We start from the raw sequence: 5,636 nt of genomic DNA on the forward strand, positions 1-5,636 counted from the left end.
AAAGATTGGCAGCTCCTTCTCCACCCCCCCATCCCAGCCACCATTTTGACTCCACAGGCTTGATGTATGGTCTACTCATGATTTCAGACCGACTACTGGTACCCCTTTTGACAACTACTTCCCTTGTGGACTTTGATGAAAACCATAACCCCATACCACTGACCCCTCTCTTCCCCCTTATAGAGAGCATCTCTAAGTTTTGATAATTTCTACCTTAAAAGGGGAACGGAAGTGCCTTTTACCGATCACCGTAAAGGTATGATTAGAGTCACTCAAGATCCACCTTGCACGTAAAAAATAATATAAAAATAGCCCAAAGAAAGGAGGGAATTAGTGAAGACACCATCACAGTCAGGGATGACTCCATCACAGACCTCTGACCCCTGGGACCAGCCGACAGCCATCCCCCGCATTGGGACGCCTTTGGGTAAGACTAAGACTTAGACTTAGCCAAGGATCTTCCTTGGAAACTTATAAAATCTCTAGAGAATTATTTTATCAACTTAGCTCTTTGTAGTAACTTGTCACCTTTAAGCAACTAATAACACTTTCAGTAACTTGCAGCCTTAATGCTCGCATATACTTCTGCAGACAGTAGTTTATCACGGGCAATCCATATGAATCTATATTAATCCTGTTGCTCTATTAGAGTGCTTTCATTTGCTTACAGACTTGCTACACAATTTCTTACTGGGCTGCTGCCTGATAAGGCTGTGAGAGTCCATAGATTGGGACTGGCTGATGGGTGTGGGACACTATTGAGTGAATCCAGTGAGTCCACAAATCGTGAGTATGGGACTGCAGTACACTATTCGGTGCATCTGCAATTGTTGGACCGATAGTGCTCAATTGGGCAACACTCAGGATTTAAGCTTAGCTGCCCCCAGCTCCTCCTGTTATCTGAGGGTGAGTTGGAATGGAAGGGAGTTTATTTCCTGCTAAATTGCCTTACCACCCTTTTCACGCAACACCAAGTCCCTGGCTTGACACATCGAACTCAGGTCATAGCCCTACCTCTTCCTTCTGTATTACCTTATTTGGTTAATTCTAACCAATTTCCTGGGTTTCCTTAGCCATGCTAAAGAATTATGTTATTTTAAATCAGATCTGATATGAGGTGAGAACAATATATTGGTTGGGAAGGATCACATGAGGTTAAAAAAAAAATGTCTTCTTTCTGTCTGCACCTCAACTTCTGGCTGATATTGGGGTCCAGATTTTCTGTTTGCATACATTCGCTGTGTGAGTGGCTCTTACTTTGGCACTGGTCTGGGGTGAATAACTATTTTGGAAACTCTGACAGAAAGCAATGACAGAGCAGAAATATGGACCAATATCCATCTCTACAATTCTTAAGCACATAGCTTGATTTAGATCAAGGTAAACTCTTGGACACATTAAAACCTATAGGAGTTCTCTGATCAAAATCTTCTGAGCTCTGCCAGTCAGCCAGTTCTCAGTCCACCTCAACATCCACTCATCAATCTCATATCTTCTAAGCTTTGCTACAAGGATGTTGTGGGGGACAATATCAAAAGCCTTGCTGAATCAAGCTAGACAACATCCACTGCTTTCTACCCAGCTGGTGATGACATCATAGAAGGCTACCAGATTGGTCAAGCATGATTTCCCCTTAGTGAAACCATGTTGACTACTCCTGATAACCTTCTTTTCTTCTAGCTGCTTAGAGGTGGTATCAAGAATGAGCTGTTCCATTACCTTCCCAGGGATGGAGGTGAGGCTGACTGGCCTGTAGTTGCCCAGATCCTCCTTCTTGCCCTTTTTGAAGACTGGAGTGACATTGGCTATCCTCCACTCTTCAGGTACCTCTTCCATTCTCCAAGACCTTTCAAAGATGATAGAGAGTGGTTTAGCAATAAATTCTGCCAGCTCTTTCAGCACTTGTGGGTGCATCCCAGTGGGGCCCATGGATTTGTGTATATTGATTTTGTTTAGGCTGTCTCTGACAGTTAGTCTGTCCCATTCCCCAGTCTACTGAAATTACCTGAGCATTGCTAATTTGGATCACACCCCCTAAGCCATTCAGTTTAAAGCCCCCTTTACTAGGTTAGCCAGCTTGCTGCCAAAGATTGCTCTGCATCTTCTAGACAGGTGGATCCTATCCCTCCTTTATAGATTATAATCTATATCTATTAGATGAAGGGGGAATAATTGATATTGTCTTCCTGGGCTTCAGTAAGGCTTTCAGCACTGTCTCAAGATTGTCACAGAGAAGCTGATGACGTACAGCCTAGATGAGCAGACAGTGAAGCAGATCGAAAACTGGCTGAATGGCCAGGTCCAGAGGGTGATGATCAGTGGAACAAATTCAAGTTGAGCCCAGAAACTAGTGATTTATCTCAGGAATCAATACTGGGTCCATTGCTGTTCAACATCTTCATTAGTGATCTGGATGATGGGGCAGATTGTACACTCAGCAAGTTTGCAGATGACACCAAACTGGGAGGAATGGTTGATATACCAGAGGGTTGTGCTGCCACCCAGAGGGACCTCGACAGGCTGGAGAAATGGCCTGACAGGAACGTCATACAGTTCAACAAGAAGTGCAAAATCCTGCACCTGGGGAAGAACAACCTCAGGTACCAAGATATGCTGGGAGCCATCCAGTTGGAAAATAGCTTTGCAGAAAAAGCCCTGGAGTGTCCTGGTAGACATGAAGTTGAACATGAGAGAGCAATGTGCTTTTGTGGCAAAGAAGGTCAATGGTGTCTTGGGCTGCATGATGAGGTCACCCCTGGAGTACCATGTCCAGTTCTTGGCTCCCCAGTGCAAGAGAGACATGAACATCCTGGAGAGAGTTCAGCGAAGGTCCACTGAGGTGATGAAGGAACTGAAGCACCTCACATATGAAGAAAGGCTGAGAGAACTGGGACTGTTTAGCCTAGAGAAGACAAAGCTCATGGAGGATCTCATCAATATGTAGAAATACTTAAAGGGGAGGTATAAAGAATCTCAGAATAGTTGAAATTATAAGGGATCATTGGACTTCATCTTGTCCAACCCACCTGCTCAAGCAGGGCCACCTGGATCCAGTTTCCCAGAACCATATCTATATTTTTTTTAATATACATCTAAGGAGGGAGACTCTACAACATCCCTGGGCATCCCATTTTGGAGCTTAGTCACTCATACAGTGAAAAAGTCATTCTTGATGTTCAGGTGGAACATTGTGTTTCATTTTGCCTCTGGTCCTGTCACTGGACACCACTGAAAAGAGCCTTGTTCTGTCCTTTTGTCACCCTCTCTTCAGGTCAAAAAAATTGCACAAGCTAAGAAGGTGGTGATTAACTCATATTCATTCTGGATCCTTCAGTCTTTTCCTGAATTTGAAGACAGAAAGGTATCTCATGGCATGAGCCTGGTTAGTAAGGACAATTGCCCTGGAACTTTTTGGGTGCCTAAAGCAACATACCTATATTTGGGCAACTGAATTACTCCCAGTTATTCTGTTATACATTTGGGACAACATTGTACTGCTGCTAGGCTGAAGGAGAAGTTTTTCTCCCCAGCCTTGTGGGGCCTGTGTTGGCTGACAGCCAATATTGTGTTATAATAGGTTACTCTCAATACAGTAGTCTGCTAGTGCCCCCGTCTCAAAGGGCTAGGGTTTGAGGAAAGGAAATATTCATCTTTCAACAAAGCATCTTTTACGTGCTAGTGAGTTAAGCAAAGAGTTGAACATCATCTGTATCGAAGAAGACAATTTCAAAGGAAGTACAGAGTACTACAAACATTCAGCTGTTCAGCCAAATTCCCCTATGAATAATACAAAATCTACCCTATCGGAAGATAACTGGGGAAGAATGGAAAAGTGATTTAACTTAAATATGAAGTTTAGAAGTCTTTGTCCAGATATGAGATTAATGATGAGAAAGAGCATCTGTGACTCCCTCCCCCTTTTCTTCTTGAATTGTTGTACTACACATTTCAAACACTATCCTGTTTTGCTTGTACAGAGAGTTTTTTCCTCCATATCTGTTATATAGACAGCAGAGATATAACCTTTAATCTGTTTTAAAGGTATTTCCATTTCCCTCACAAGTTAAGATATTCCCCAGGTTTGAGTGGTCTGCTGGCCTGGATCTTCTACAGGATGAGGTGGTACAAGCTCCAGCCCACAGCAAAAGTGGCTAACAATTTTATTGCAACTACAGCCTAAGGTCCTCCTAGGTAACCCCGAGGAACTGGTGCCAGTACATACAGCATATAGACAAGACCTCACAGAATTATATCAGCATCTTATGTAAGTTATATAGGGCAGGGACAGAAACAGAGATTTCTCAGTTTCTAGGAGGAAAGGACATGGACTAACTGACTAACAGCAGGTATACTATCCTGATTACATCAGTGCAGTGCAATAATCCTGATATCACAGAAACAATCAAATCCACACCATCTTTGTTTTTAGCTGTGATTCACTCCTGTGGGTTCACAACGGAATTATTTTTATTTTTTTTTTTTACAGGATGCATATTTTGGCTTCACTAATTAATGCTGAACTAATGCTCTCATTGATCCCAACCTGCTGCCCTGATGTACCCAGCTGAATCCTTTGCAGTAGCTTGTACCACCTTGTTACCCACTGCCTCAGCCTAGATAACAATTCTAAAGTTGTTCTATTACAGATTTACAACGTGCTATACCTTGCATCCTTGTCTATTTGGTTACACACTCCTGAGTTCATCTCTGTCCTTTCTCTCTTACAATCTTGGTCTTCTCAATGATGCGTCCTGACTTATGTATGCTCAGGCATTGCCACACCCTGATGGTTCCATGTTATACTTCAACTTGAGTCAGAAACACTGTGGGTAGGTCTCAAATGAAAAGCAACCATATGCCATTTCAGTGGATTCCTGGGGGGGAGGGAGGGGAAAGGCACTGTAACCGTGCTTGTGCATGGAAGTGTGGGCCAGTTGATTCTGTCTATGTGTTCCTGGAGTGATTGTTTACACCAATCTAAGGCCACAACTTCCAGCACCGAATGCAAAGGTTAGATCCTGGAAAGAGAGGAATGTAAAAGATGTCATATTAGGGTTTCTTGAAAAGTATGAGAGTAGCTATTTGGGTCATTTGTGAATTTGTGAATGACTGTGGTTAACTTCTACTACTTCCTGCTTAGTTTTCAGTACTTCCACTTTTCTAGGAGTTATAATTACAAAAACTATTATCACAGCTGCACAAATTAGATAGATTTCTATTAGAGCAAGACATAGTGCTGGTTTCAGGAGCAGATAGTAGAATGAGTACTGGGAGGTATACAGGGCAGGAATGTCTCATGCAGTTGGAAGTATCCTCTGGAAAGTGCTTATACCACAACAACACAGTTTACATCAGATATGCAAAATCACAGTTCAGAAACAAGTGCACAGTATTGCACAAAATATTATTTGCCCTTGACTTCTAAATATTGACCCTATGAACCTTTTCTGCTCTGTGAGATTTTTATTTTCAGCAGAAATATAGCTCAAGCTTTAGAAAATCCACATACAATCTTCTCAACCTGTTCCAGGATTGCTCACTGGTCTTATTAATTTATCCACCTTCAATCAACTGTACAGGAGGGTGGCAATTCTGATCTTCAGGCCTTGACCACTAGCCTTTAGCAAACTATTGCT

General features: G+C 42.5%; 1 pseudogene; it reads left to right on the plus strand.

Moving 5' to 3' along the window:
- The first annotated feature begins 2,674 nt into the window (after positions 1-2,674).
- Positions 2,675-5,636, plus strand: part of LOC104530224 (olfactory receptor 6B1-like) — a 15,348-nt pseudogene continuing 12,386 nt past the window's right edge.

Source organism: Antrostomus carolinensis, unplaced genomic scaffold, assembly GCF_000700745.2.
Source record: "Antrostomus carolinensis isolate BGI_N321 unplaced genomic scaffold, ASM70074v2 scaffold1829, whole genome shotgun sequence".
In the NCBI taxonomy this organism is placed as follows: Eukaryota; Metazoa; Chordata; class Aves; order Caprimulgiformes; family Caprimulgidae; genus Antrostomus; species Antrostomus carolinensis.